General features: G+C 37.9%; 1 long non-coding RNA gene across 1 annotated transcript; it reads right to left on the bottom strand.

The window, feature by feature from the left end:
* Positions 1–1341: 1341 nt before the first annotated feature.
* On the bottom strand, positions 1342–10024 carry LOC124412264. The gene is made up of 3 exons (XR_006929779.1): positions 9656–10024; positions 4866–4870; positions 1342–1354 (listed from the first exon to the last, which is right to left on the bottom strand). It is a non-coding gene; the product is annotated as an uncharacterized LOC124412264 (long non-coding RNA).
* Positions 10025–14451: the final 4427 nt, after the last annotated feature.

Raw genomic sequence — 14451 nt, 5'->3', positions numbered from 1 at the left:
TACATAACGCAGAGAATAATTCTTACAGAAGCAGCAAAATCCTGTCCGCTCTTTAATGGACCAGAAACGAAAACCGAATATAAAAGGGAAATTCAGGAGATCTTACGATGCATAAAACAAAGGTACCGTAACCAGATGAAAAAGTTAGTAGTACCAGAAACTGAAGATTCAGATGATGATGGTGAGTACGACGCCATTATGGAAGAAATCAACCGACTTCAACAGTTCGATGAAGAAGCCGATTCGGGGGATGCAGATTCTGAACAAGAAGATTTACTAGATGAATCATTCGACGAAAGTGAGGATTAAGAGTATAGAGTCGTGATAGGTCAAACAAATCTCATATTTTTTTTGATCTCTCATAAAAAGATGTTAATTCAACATGTTTTGAAAATGCTTACCGAAAATTGTCTGGATTAAAAAATTTTAAAAGGTTGTGTAGGATTTTTGAAAATTTCCAAAGTGGTTAAAAAATTAATTTTGTCATTTTCATTGTTTTTATTATTTATATTATTCATATTTATATTATTCATATTCATATTATTTTCTACGTTTGTAATAGTTCATATTCTAAAAATTTTAACTCGATATATCAATTTATAGAGGTCACTGAAAATTTCTCAAATTTTTCAACCTTCACTGTTTTGTTTGCAGTAAATTCCCTGAAACTGGGTAAACACGCGGGTTTTCGTGGTAGCTGAGAACGAATCCGGCATCTTGAATTTTGAAATTCTAACGTCGGATTCGTTTTCAGCAACCCCAAAAACCCTTGTGTAGCCAGTTTCAAGATATTTGACTGTAAGCGAAAAATCTATGCTTCTCAGAGTTAAAAATTACAAAAATCTCTGAGCGACCTCTATAAATTGATAAATCTAGTTGAAATTATAAGAATATTTACAATTTCAAACGTAAAAAATATATAGCATGACGAGAACGAAAATTCAGTTATTGACCATTTCGAAAATTCTTTCTATTTCGAATTATAAGTGACGACTAATTCTAGTTCGAATTATAAGTGACGAAAAAATCTTTTTATTTCGAATTATAAGTGACCTCTTCAAATTTGTCAATCGAGTTGAATTTCGATGAGCATTTCTAATACATATTAAATCAACATATATTTTTATGCAAGATAGGAAGAAAAAATTTGGTCTTTTTGGGCCACCCTAGTATAAAAACAATATAAAATAATGAATATATAAAAACAATATATGTTATTGCGCTGTTATAATATAATATAGTGTCCTTAGATTATATGTTAATTCATATAAAAGTTCAACCTTGATTAAAATTTTAACTCATATTCGTATTTGTTGTTCGCGTAAAATAAGTTATCAGTTACTTCTGCTACAAACTTGACAAGCGGTGTTCGTTATTGTCGGCTCGACTTGGGCTAGTTGCTTTTCTAATAAGAAGCTCGTCGTCGCGTTCACCTATATATATATATATATATATATATTACGATTACAAGAACCGAAATAAAATATTTTGAATAAGACATATTTATTTGTATTATTTCATCCGCACACACACACATATATATATATATATATATACTTGGCAACTTGCATAAGTGTCTTACACGAGCCAGTCATATGTGTCGCATGCGTGTGAGTATCCTGCACGCACGCGTGCTACTCATATGCGTCTCAATTGAGGACGCATCTGCGTCATCATGTGCACGCATATTGCGCGCTTTTTGTTATCTGGGTCACATAATCAGAAATTTACTTACACGCTTCGATGCCTAATAACTTTAGTCTCGCTTCGATGATGGCTTGTTTCCTACCTGAAGATATTAAAAGGTATTATCATCAGACAAGAGCTTCTAATTGTTTTGGATACCACTAGATTTCAATAAATTGAGACAAAGAACAAATTGCTACTTTTTGCACTCCTAAGCTCTGTGTTTCAAGATACACTATTTCTTTTATTCCTTGCTACTGATTTTATTTCAATATTTCATGTTCATCGGCACTGATTACTGGCTTCCGGAGCACTGCACTGTAACAAATATACTCTGGAGCTACCTTCTACTGGGTTTCAACAATCCATTTGTTTTTGATTTCATGTAAATAAAGAATCCGTTTGAAATAAACAATATTTTCACTTACCTGCCTTAGTTTGTCTAGACTCCCACTCGTTAATGACGTTTCACATTTAATTTCTGATTTCTTCTTTCAATAAATAACTGATCCAATTTCTGTAGCTTTTGATATTTGTTTCTCCATTGACGTCTTTATTATGTCGATTAAATATCTTCTAATATCAACTACGGTATTGCTGAATGACATTTTTCTCAAAAAATTTACGCTAAATAGGAATAAATATCAACATAACCTCAATACGCTACTTCACGCGCTAGATATTCAGAGCCTTGTCACATTTCGTGTACGTTGGTCGCCTTGGTCAGCTGACGAAAGTAACTTCGCGGGGCGATTTCGCTTACCAATGAGATTGAATTATTTAGCGCATGCGCAGTTCTTGTATAGTTTCTAGAGATTGTCCCGGTATAGAATAGGTAAACCGTTTATTCTAGATCCGTTCCGTCTTATGTGTATATTGTAACACGGCGATTTGCATCGCGTTATATGACCTCCGATATCCCCGTTATCGTGAAAAGGCAGCAAGGATTATTGGCAGTCGATATGGTCATATATGTAATTTTAAGTTCTGTTACTAATTTCTTTCGATTTTGTTTCCCTTTTTTCCCACCTATCCCGAGCTATCCTGAGCGATAAAGGCGGAGAGAGAGAGGAGGGAAAAGAGCAGCTACCGACAATCCAACTCCGAGGGTACATCTACAAAGATGAAACCATCCTGGCAGGTGGCTCAACGCCTCGCAGTTAGTACCCGTGCCTCCCCCGCATACGTTCCCGAGAGCTACGAGGCTGCCGCCTACAACAGCATCCACGGAGCCGAGAAATGCGAGCGAATCGGCTCGCCTGAACGACATGCCCACTCAGCTGTTTCGTCGCCCTGGTCCGAAGAAATTAAAATTCGGCCAGATTATTCATGAGGGATGTCCACGGCCGTAACCTGATGTTTACCAACAACCTTGGGAACATTAAAGAGCACTCTACTGGCTCAGTACCGCTGAAAGTACCGCCCACGCATCTTGAAGGGGTTAGGCACGGCGAAAGCTGCGTGTGCTGCGAGGCCTGCCAAAAATCATGCCCAGGAGGTGCTGCCAACTGCCTAAGAAGTTCGGCAGACAACGCCGTTGCAACAACGACGCTGCGCGGAAGAGTCCCCAACGACTTACTTCTGCATCTTGACTTGGTCTGATCAGACGTGTTTTGGTCTTGCTGCCTTTTTTGCTGTTAGCGTTCCGTTATCGTATATCGTTCCCTTACCTTTTTCATCGTTACCGTATTTTTATCGTTTATTCCCGTTCCTTTTTGTGTCGTTCAGTGAGTCTGTGTCATAAACTATTAACCAGGATTATAATTATTGTGTGTGAGACACCGATCCCGTTCTACTAACGTAAGTGAGCTTTTGTTACCGCTCGTTGGTGACCGTTTGGGTCGTAATTTTCCGTATCTCGGGTTTTCGTGTGGCCTATTAATTTATTCAACGACCATTTCGACGAGCCTAACTAATTACTAACGTCCCTAATTTTGTTCCCGAATTTTTCTGTCACTTTTACCCCGCATGGGTATCGTGGTACAGCGTACCTGGCGTCCAACAAATTTTCCTCCTGCTTATTTCGGAGAATTATTACTTTGCAGCCTGATTCACCGATTCAACCATTCCTTAATTTCGTGACGTATCGTAAGCCTCATTTGTCCTCATCCTTGCTGCTGACACGATCCTCAGTAGGCGTGCATCGATTGACGGGTCGCAATATATACCGGGACCATCTCTAGAAACTAAACAGGAACTGCGCATGCGCGAATTTAAATCCGCCGTCCGTGCAGTCTGGCCACCCCGAGACCTTGCTGTCAAACTCTGTTTCTGTCGGCGGTGTAGTTCACATGCATTTTTGAGGTTAGAATCTCAAGTCATTGAGATAGTCACTCGGAAAGGCTTGGGAAGCATTTATTATTGAAAATTGATTGTTCAAAGAACGGTCGGAATTTAATGCTGATGCTCTTTGAAAATTCGTCCTATTCGATTGAAACAAGAAATCTGTTCAAATGTTGGGTGCTTGGAAGAAACGAAGCAGGTAGGTGGGGACAATTTATTCAATCATTTTCATTACTTCATACATTAAGAATAACAATGAAATTTTTTTCTTTCAACAGAAAATACAGCCAAAATAATAGCATCTCTGCTGTTAGCTGATGTCTTCTCTTCCCATTCAATTCATGACACATGCAGAGATCATCGGCCACTTTTGTTGGTTGGAAAAGGAAGTTGTAGATCTTACGGTTTCTTTCAATTTCAAATCTAATCTAAAGAAATCTAATCCGAAGAGTAAAACTCAGAAACATTCTGTGACACAAGTTAAAAATCAACATTTTCAAAATGTGCCTCAGTAATTAACTTTAAGGATAATCATGTTTTAGAGTAATGTTCAGAACATTCATATGAAAATATTGACTTATCGGATTCAACATTGTACCCCTTGTTCCTTTGAAACAAATGAATATCTAATTTTCACTGAAGTCCATGAAAATATTTACTTAAACCTAAATCCAATACAATATCTTGTTCATAGTGCTCCGAACATCATCCAGTAACATGAATATCCGGAAGGAATCCCTCTGTCGCAGAAACCGTTATAAGGTTCTTTGTTTTTAACTTGTGCCACTAGATAACTTTTGCATTGCAGATTCCATTTCCAATCTTAGGATGAGATTTTTTGTTTCGAACAGTGTTAACATGGGATGCAGAATTAATTGTAATAAATGGAGATTCACAAACTCTCAGTTTCAATGAAGGACCATTGTAAGAGTATAAAATTGAATCTGGTTTCAAGCTTTCAATAAGTTACCGGATGACTCCCTGATAAAGATTCATCATAAAAAAGTTAGCCAGCAAGTAAGTCCTATTGTAGACAAAGTGATCATTTGTAATGTGTACTAGTAAGTGAATGCATTCCTTAGACCTTGCTGGGGTTGAACGAGGCTCAAGCACGGATGATAGCTGCAACTAGCTAGTCAGATGATACTGTCGATTAATATTGATTTTAAAGACATTTTCAACTGAAGTTATCCAACATTTTTAGATTGAGATTGGTTCAGTTTACACATCAAAATTCATCCTTGGAATCTGATTTAACACTTGAAACACTATTCATCTGAATTGAATACCAAGAGAGTGAAAAATAAAATATCAAAACTGCCGAAAATAACATCTGAAAAATAATGCGGGCCAATAATACTGCTTGGATTACAATGGTGCACGGAATGATTGCTCTGTAAAATTAGTTAGCAGCAATTGTTGAATAACAAACTTTTTACTATTGGCTCGATAGATCTAAAATGATGGAATATTCAAACACCATGATCTGTAGTGTGTCGTGCTCTTCAATTTTGCCACGACTGATGTTCAGAAGGTGGCGATGACCAGAAGAAATTCCTTCGGATCTGTTGTCTAATGGAACAACGGAACAACCAGGTTCGATGGTTGGAACGGTGGCACCAATCGAGAAACTAGGGTCCTAGCCACCAAAACGTTTTGACCATCAGGTAAGCTATGATTTTCATCCTATTATCCAAACTTGAAACTTCAAGTCTGTCAGAACAAACGAATTTTATCATTGAATACATGTGAAAATATTGTAATATGCAAATATCATAGTATCAGAAATTTACTTACACGCTTCAACGCCTGACAACTTTAGTCTCGCTTCGATGATGTTTGTTTCCCACCTGAAAATATTAAAAGATATTATCATCAGACAAGAGCTTCTAATTGTTTTGAATACCACTAATTTTCAATAAATTGCGACAGAAAAACGAATTGCTACTTTTTGCACTCCTAAGCTTTGTGTTTCAAGATACACTATTTCTTTTATTCCTTGTTACTGATTTTATTTTAATATTTCATGTTCATTGGCACTGATTACTGGCTTCCGGAGCACTGCACTGTAACAAATCTACTCTGGAGCAACCTTCTACTGGGTTTCAACAATCCATTTATTTGTAATTTTATGTAAATAAAGAATCTGTTTGAAATAAACAATATTTTTACTTACCTGCCTCAGTTTGTCTAGACTCCCACTCGTTGATGACGTTCCACATTTAATTTCAGATTTCTTCTTTCAATAAATAACTGATCCAATTTCTGTAGCTTTTGATATTTGTTTCTCCATTGACGCCTTTATTGTGTCGATTAAATATCTTCTAATATCAACTACGGTATTGCTGAATGACACTTTTCGTAGAAAATTCACGATAAGTAGGAATAAATATCAACATAACCTCAATACGCTACTTTACGCTCGAGATATTCAGAGCCTTGTCACATTTCGTGTACGTTGGTCGCCTTGGTTAGCTGACGAAAATTACTCCGCGGGGCAATTTCTCTGACCAATGAAATTGAATCATTTGGCGCATGCGCAGTTCCTGTTTAGTTTCTAGAGATGGTCCCGGTATATATACAATATATATATACAATATATATATTAGACTGTTTCAAAATAAATCGATAATTTTTTTTTTCGCTTTACACAATCTTAAACGATACTTGGACATAAAAAAATAATCCTCGCGAAAGAGGGGCCCTGTCATTAAATATTTAGAGGTGTCTCATCGCACTTTTGTATTTTTTATTTCGTTAATACGTAAATAATTAATTTTCGTAATACGTAATTAATGGATCAAACATTTTTCTTGTCCTAAAATGATAAATATATTCCAAACTTATGTATAAATACTGAATATACTAGAAAAAATGATTCTGATGATCGCAGCAACAATTATCGATCGATATATACATCGATAAATGCAAAAAACAAAAAAACAAAAAAAAAATCCCCGTAAAAATGAATTTTCTGAATGATTTTCATTTAAAACATAATTCTATTACAACCACCCGATGTTTAGAAACATATATTTATTCATATACAAACGCATTTTTCGCAACCGATACATCAGGGATTTTTTTTTACCGGCGGAGCGGCTGGTTTGTACGGCTGAACGTCGATGGCGCTGTCGTCGCGACGTGACGACTTGATTTTTCATCGTCTCGACCTGCAAAAACTCGTCTCGTCCTGCTATATTGGTGACAACAATGGCGAACAATACAAAAAACATATATTTGATCGGTTCACCCTCGGCACAAATTAATACGTGCAAGTTACCGACAACTCGGCAAGTTTTGCAATTGTTTTTTCATCATCATTACCAAGGTAAAACGACAATTCGGAAAAGTGCAGTCCTCACTATTAGAGAAGTGCAATTGTTTTGGACTCAAGCAAACATTCCAACGTGCCGAGAACAGTACGCTACTCTCAAATTAGAAAAACTCCGCAACGTTTGGAATCGGCTCCAAAAGAATCGTCTGCGAAAAAATTCAAGAGCGCAGCAAATAAAAGAAATATCGTTCAAACAAAAATTGGATTCCGTATTTCATATCGGAAGCAATAATGTAATGAAGACATTGAGCAACGAACAACGATTGCTCTTTGCCACAGAGCGAATTTTGCGCCGTCAAGGCAATCGTTCGCAAAGTTCATCGGCAACAACTGAGAATGATTCAGTTATTAAATCCAAAAAGAAGAAACCGGACGAAAATATATCTGGTCAGGATGATGATAACCCCAAAGATTTTGATCATCGAGAAGCTACGAGAGAATCCCAAGATGACATCATCGATAACGAGACTCAAGGTAATGTTTACTAATAATATTATTTTTTGCCAAGAAACGAAAAATTGATCAATATTGGGCTTTTATAAACTGTGGATTTTTTTCAATTTTATTTTGTATTTATTTCTATAAAAATCATAGATCACTCGTAAATATCAAGCTAAAAAATACAAAGTATAATACAAGTAGAATATAAAGCGATGAAAATTATAAAATAAATAGTTATGATTGCAATGATATCAGAATGCATAATGGATATTTTATTTTGCAGAATTGAGTCAAACATTGAGTCAATTATCGGTCTCGAGTATCGATTCAAATCAAAGTCATGGAATAAAAAGAACGATTTCAAATTTTGAAGCTGAACTCGATCAACCATCATCATCCACACCAAGGAAGAAAGTGATCACTGATCAAATATCCGCAACTTGTGATCGAGTAGGCTTGAGTAGCCGAAATGCTATGCACGTCATAGGAGCAGTCCTCCAAAGCCTTGGACATGATGTAGCTGAGTATTCCATCAGCCACTTGACCATCCACAGAAAGCGTATAGAATATAGATCAAAAATGGCTGCGCAATTGAAAAACAATCTCCACGCAGCGAATTTTCTAGTCCTGCATTGGGACACAAAACTATTACCGAATATCGACTGCAATGGACAAGTCGATCGATTGCCTGTTGTCATTACGGGGCTTGATACTGAGCAATTGCTCGGTGTTCCTGCTCTGGATACAGGATCAGGGATAAACGCTTCAAAAGCAATCATCGAGTGTCTGAACGAATGGAATCTTATGCCTCGAGTAAAAGCTTTGTGTTTTGACACAACTAGCTCAAATACAGGTAAAAATTGACGTAATATCGATTAAAATTTGAAAGGACACAACTTAGTCATTAAGGGCAAAAAATCATTTCAATAATTAAAAAAATTCTATCACTATATGCCAATAATAAACTAATTGCTTATAGGACGTGAAAATGGAACATGCCATTTACTGGAAAAACATCTGAATAAAACATTCCTACACTTGGCCTGCCGTCACCACATCGCCGGAATTATTCTCAGAAATGTGGTAGAAACATATTGGAAAGGCACATCCGGCCCAAATGTAGCAATTTTTCAGCGCTTTAAAAAAGAGTGGGATAATTTTGATAAAACTCAGTACAAGACGGGAATGGATGATCCAACCGTGGCTGATATACTGAGAGAGACAAGAGAAAATATTCTAGAATTCATTTTTGAGCAATTTCAGGTAATAATAGTAATAACAATTACTATTTATTTTCTCAACTAGATTTTGATTTATTATCACAATATATAGTTTTGTAACTCGTGGCAATTTCGTGCTCCTTTTCTTTATAGATCTCTCATCCTCGGAATGATTATCGAGAATTCTTAGAATTGTCATGCATCTTCTTGGGTTCGAAACCACCTCGAGATATCAAGTTCAAACAACCTGGTGCCAATCATCATGCTAGATGGCTCGCGAAAGCCATTTATTGCTTAAAAATATTTCTTTTTAGAGATCAATTTTTTTTAAAGTCGAAGAACTCTCGCGATGTTGAAAGTTTGCGTCACATATGCATTTTCATCGTTAATTTCTACGTGAACATATGGTTTTCTGCCCCTGATGGGATTAAAGCTCCTAACCACGATTTGCAATTGATGCAAAATTTAATCAAGTTCCAAACGATTAATCCTGACGTCTCGGCAGCAGCTCTAAAAAAAATCAAGGGGCATCTATGGTATCTAAATGAAGAGCTGGCAGCATTAGCTTTTTTCGATTCAATGGTTCCTATGGATGTGAAACAAAATATGTTAATAGCCTTAAGGACACGTGAGAGTACATCAAAGAATCAAACGCGCATTGCCCTGAGTGATAGCGAGTGTCAAACACTGCCTGAAATTGACATAAGTCATTTCATCACTCAAAAGTCGAGGCGCTTATTTCAACGATGTGAATTGCCCCATGATTTCCTGGATGAGCCTCTCGAACAATGGGAATCTACTGAAAGCTTTCAAACGTGCTTAAGGGTTTTCTCACAAATGAAAGTAGTAAATGATTCAGCTGAACGTGGAGTAGCCCTTGTCGAGGAATATAATAATTTGTTAACGAAAAATGAGGAACAAAAACAATATTTGTTCCAAATAGTTCAAGACCATAGAAAAAAAAACCCCAATTGCAATAAGTCAAGTTTTTTGTAGTCGAAAATGATTATCGTAACAGCGTATCAATGAATGTATTCATTGAAGATTATTGACGATAATAAAAAATTCATTTTTACGGAGAATCTTGTATTTTTGTTTAATTTTTTGCATTTATCGACGTATATATCGATCAATAATTGTTGCTGCGATCATCAGAATCATTTTTTCTAGTATATTCAGTATTTATACATAAGTTTGGAATATATTTATCATTTTAGGACAAGAAAAATGTTTGATCCATTAATTACGTATTACGAAAATTAATTATTTACGTATTAACGAAATAAAAAATACAAAAGTGCGATGAGACACCTCTAAATATTAATGACAGGGCCCCTCTTTCGCGAGGATTATTTTTTTATGTCCAAGTATCGTTTAAGATTGTGTAAAGCGAAAAAAAAAATTATCGATTTATTTTGAAACAGTCTAATATATATATTGTAAGCTAGCTGCAGTGCCGACAGTGCGCCGGTGAGTAGTCTTTGTCCAATATAATTCGTCAAGTTACTTTACATTAATATCTTAAAAAGGACATCCACTATGTCAGACAGTACAAGGCTATTGAGTTAGCGTGATGTGTGATCTATCTCAGCTCGGGTTTTATCCGTTGCTATTCTTGAGCGCGGTTTTTACTCGTTGCTCCTAAACTAGGGGTTAGTGTGTTATCCCTGATCTAGGCGCGGGTTTCATCCGTTGCTCGTCCCTCTCTGTTAACACCTCAGCTTGGCGCGGGTTTTATCCGTTGCTCTTCCCTTGCTAATTGTTTTGTTATTCCCTGAATTTGGCGCGGGTTTTATCCGTTGCCCTTCCCTGGCTAGATTGATTTGTTAGTAGTTTGCCGTCGAATGAAGTCGAGTCCAGGGATTCAAGATTGTAAAACTGACTATAATATAATTTAATCAAAATATATACAACTTATACTCTAAAAGCATATCGGAATTATAATTTAATATTACAGGTGAATGCCGACTAGTTGCCTTAGCATTATTCTCCACCACTTTGTGGATTTCTATTCTATACGTGGATCTTATTCAGTTATATCTTTAGTAATAATGAAATCAAAACAAAATATAAGGAAAAGAAAAAATGAATATGAAGATGATATTAACAAAAATAAAAGGAAATTAATTTGATCCGAAATTTAGTTCAAATCTGATTGCCGTGAATTGATTTGAATATTTCGATGAAACTATACACAAGAACGCCTATAATAACAGCCGGGTTATGAGACCACAGATCTGAAGTCGTTTTATCGAGAATGATTTGAGTAAGCCGGCTCGGTTGTCTCAGGTCTGCTGCTTGGTCACGTTTCGCCGGTCAAATATTTGTTTCCGCGCGCTGCTATTGTTGCGGGTCCTGGTCATCGCGTCGTCCCCCTGTCGGTCTACGGTCAGTACTGTTGATAGAGTCTGTCTCGTTACCGTTGGTCTCTCTCGTCTATGGTGGTCAGTCCGCGGCTGCCGCTGGGGGTTCTCAGCCGGTGACTAGGATGTAATGTAATCCGTCACCGGTCACGTTACAATATATATGAGACGGGTTCAAGTACAAAAAAATGTTAGTGGGTACTTTCAAAGAGTCACTAATATACTACAAATTCTGACTAATCGCAATGAAATACCATGAAATCAAACGAAGCTTTGTTAATTTGAACTAAAAAAATCATGAATTACATGTTATTTAAGTGGGAAATATACATCGATCGAGAGGAACCACTTAAAATTAAGATTAAGGGCTCAAATTTTCAGGGAATTTCTTTTTCGATAGAAGGAACAAAATTTTTATGTGTAAGCGAAAAAAAAAATGTTCGTTTGAAATGAAGCACCCTAATATAGTATATATTTGACTGTATCAAACAAATTGACTATTTTTTTTTAATGGTATACTGAAAATATTGTTCAAAATGACGAATAAGAGATAGCATAAAAATTTCAGATTTGAATAATGATATTTAGAGGTGCCTCATCACGATTTTCTAATTTCCATACGAATAACATGGCAAAAATGGTTCTTGCTCCTTGCGATTTTTATAACTAGATAACGACGCGTCGTACAGAAAATTCATACACATGTTTTCGTAAGAAAGTGAACGTTCTACAAAAAAGGTCCCCTGTCATTTTACGATAAGTCTACTCCTTCAAAAGTTATTTGAGGTGAACATCAGCAAAGGATGTAAATACTAGTATACCATAGTATACCATAATTTATAGTGTACCCTTTTCATTGTTATACATATATACCATTCCGATATATATATACCGTCTCGATATATACATACCAGTACCGGCCGTCCGCCGTTCATTGAATATTAGTTTACATTAATTTATAGTATACCTTTTTGCCTAGTTACATATTGTAACGAGACAGCCGTCAGCCTAACTCTCGGGCCACAGCTGATATCAATACATACGACGGACAAGGACACGGACCAGAACACCCGAAGGTGGGTGACCATAAACACGACGCAACGACGAGACCAGACAGGGCAAAAACACCAAAACACCACGCACGCAGCAGACAACCGGAAGAGGGACGAAAGCCACACGGACAAAAGAAGCGACAGCATCGCAGCGTGACCAAGCGATGCCCCGCAGGTATAAAAGGAGGAGCACAGAAGGGCTCAAGCAGCAGAATACCGGCGCACGCCGTCTGACTCACGATATTTTGAGAGGTGTCACTCGTCTAGAGACCTAACTTAGATTCATTTTGCAGAAATTAGTTAGAAAGATAGAAGGTTAGAAGGAAAACGTAAAATTTGAGCATCAAAAGTAACGCAGGAGCTGAACCAATGAATTCAAGTATTATTGTTTCATATTGTTGAGAATGTTATTCGTGCTTGAGAGTGTGAATGCGTGAAGCGCCGAGAGCCGAATGTCGGTCGGCAAAGCTCGGGTATGTTCGGATCGGCAGCAGTCGCAAACTAAATGTGCGCTGCAGTAGTAATTGTCCGAGCCTCTTAGAGATAGCCACGTGCAAAATAAAATAAAAAGAAAGTTATCTTTGTCTTACGCAATACATGTCCTGAGTTCTCTACAATTTATTGAAAATCTCTACCCATACGAGCTCCTGTCCCTTTTATCCCACGTTAAACTTAGGCTGGCTCAACAGGTTATGGGCCCAGGCTACGATATACCTGCGGAATTGTTGGATAAAAGCGTGAGTTTCTTGTTTTGGAGTATCGCGAGACACGAAGCGAAAGTGATAACGACCATCTTGGTCGCGTGTGAGAACAGGTGTATCGGACCGCGTGTGCAAGTGTTTTTGCATCTGCGATGGCTGAAGCAATCTCAGCTCGGAGCGTAAAGAAATTTGATGGATCGAATTATCAAGGTTGGAAGTTCCAAATAAATTCTTTATTTGTGGCCAACGAGATCCAAGACGTCGTAAATGGCACGCGAGTAATGCCGGCGGTCGTGGAAGGACACGAGGCAGAGGCGAAGCTGTGGGTGCGTGACAACGCTAAGGCGATGTTCCTGATTTCATCATCGATGGAAGATGACCAACTGCAAAGCGTATTAACGTGTGTGAGTGCAAAAGCCATGTGGGACCAACTTAGTCTTATCCATGAACAGAAGTCAGCAGCAAACAAATTGGGTTTGCTCCAAAAGTTCCACGGATACAAAATGTGCGCGGGAGACTCAGCAGTGCAACACGTTTCAAAAATCCAAAACATGGCGGCGCAGCTTCGAGATATCGGCGAAAATGTGTCGGATGCTACAGTGATGGCAAAAGTCTTAGCGAGTCTAACGGCAAAATTTAGTACGCTACAGACAGCCTGGGACAGTGTAGACCCGGAAAAACAAACAGTGGAAAACCTAATGCAAAGACTGATTCGTGAAGACGCGCGGTTGAGTGAAGACACCGACGCAGCAAGTGCATTAGTGGCATCGAAAAACTACAAAAAGAGACAGTAAAAAGCCGGAAAAACCGCGTAGATCGAAAGAAGACATCGAGTGTTATAGATGTCTCGAAAAGGGTCATTTCGCTCGCGGGTGCAGGAATCCGCGTCGCAGGAAAGGAGACTCCGAAAAATCTCGTGATTGTGCGTTTGTAGCTGAAAACGGCGCGAAACCAGAATCGAATAAAAAATCAAGTGACGGCGCGAGCGCTTGAGTGAGAGTGGCACGAGGTCAAGTGGAAGATATATTTTCGGCAAGTCAAAGCGAGGTCTGGCTGACCGACAGCGGCGCGTCGAGGCACCTAACATACCGACGCGAGTGGCTAACCGACTATCGGGCATACGGAAGCAGCGATGATTCAATTCGTCTCGGTGATAATGAATCCTGTAAGATCGTCGGAGTAGGAACAGTTCATATCAAAAAGCTTATCGACGGCGTGTGGCAAGACGGTAGAATTGAGAACGTGCTGTTTGTTCCGAAGTTGAGGAAAAATTTATTCTCGGTAGGAGTTTGTACGAGTCATGGTTTCGAGGTATTTTTCAAAGACAATGAAGTGAGAATCGTGCGTGACAACGAAGTAGTAGCGCCT

The sequence above is a fragment of the Diprion similis genome, chromosome 11 (assembly GCF_021155765.1).
Source record: "Diprion similis isolate iyDipSimi1 chromosome 11, iyDipSimi1.1, whole genome shotgun sequence".
Classification (NCBI taxonomy): Eukaryota; Metazoa; Arthropoda; class Insecta; order Hymenoptera; family Diprionidae; genus Diprion; species Diprion similis.
The sequence above is the reverse complement of the archived record's forward strand: the minus strand, read 5'-3'. Positions and strand labels throughout refer to the sequence as shown.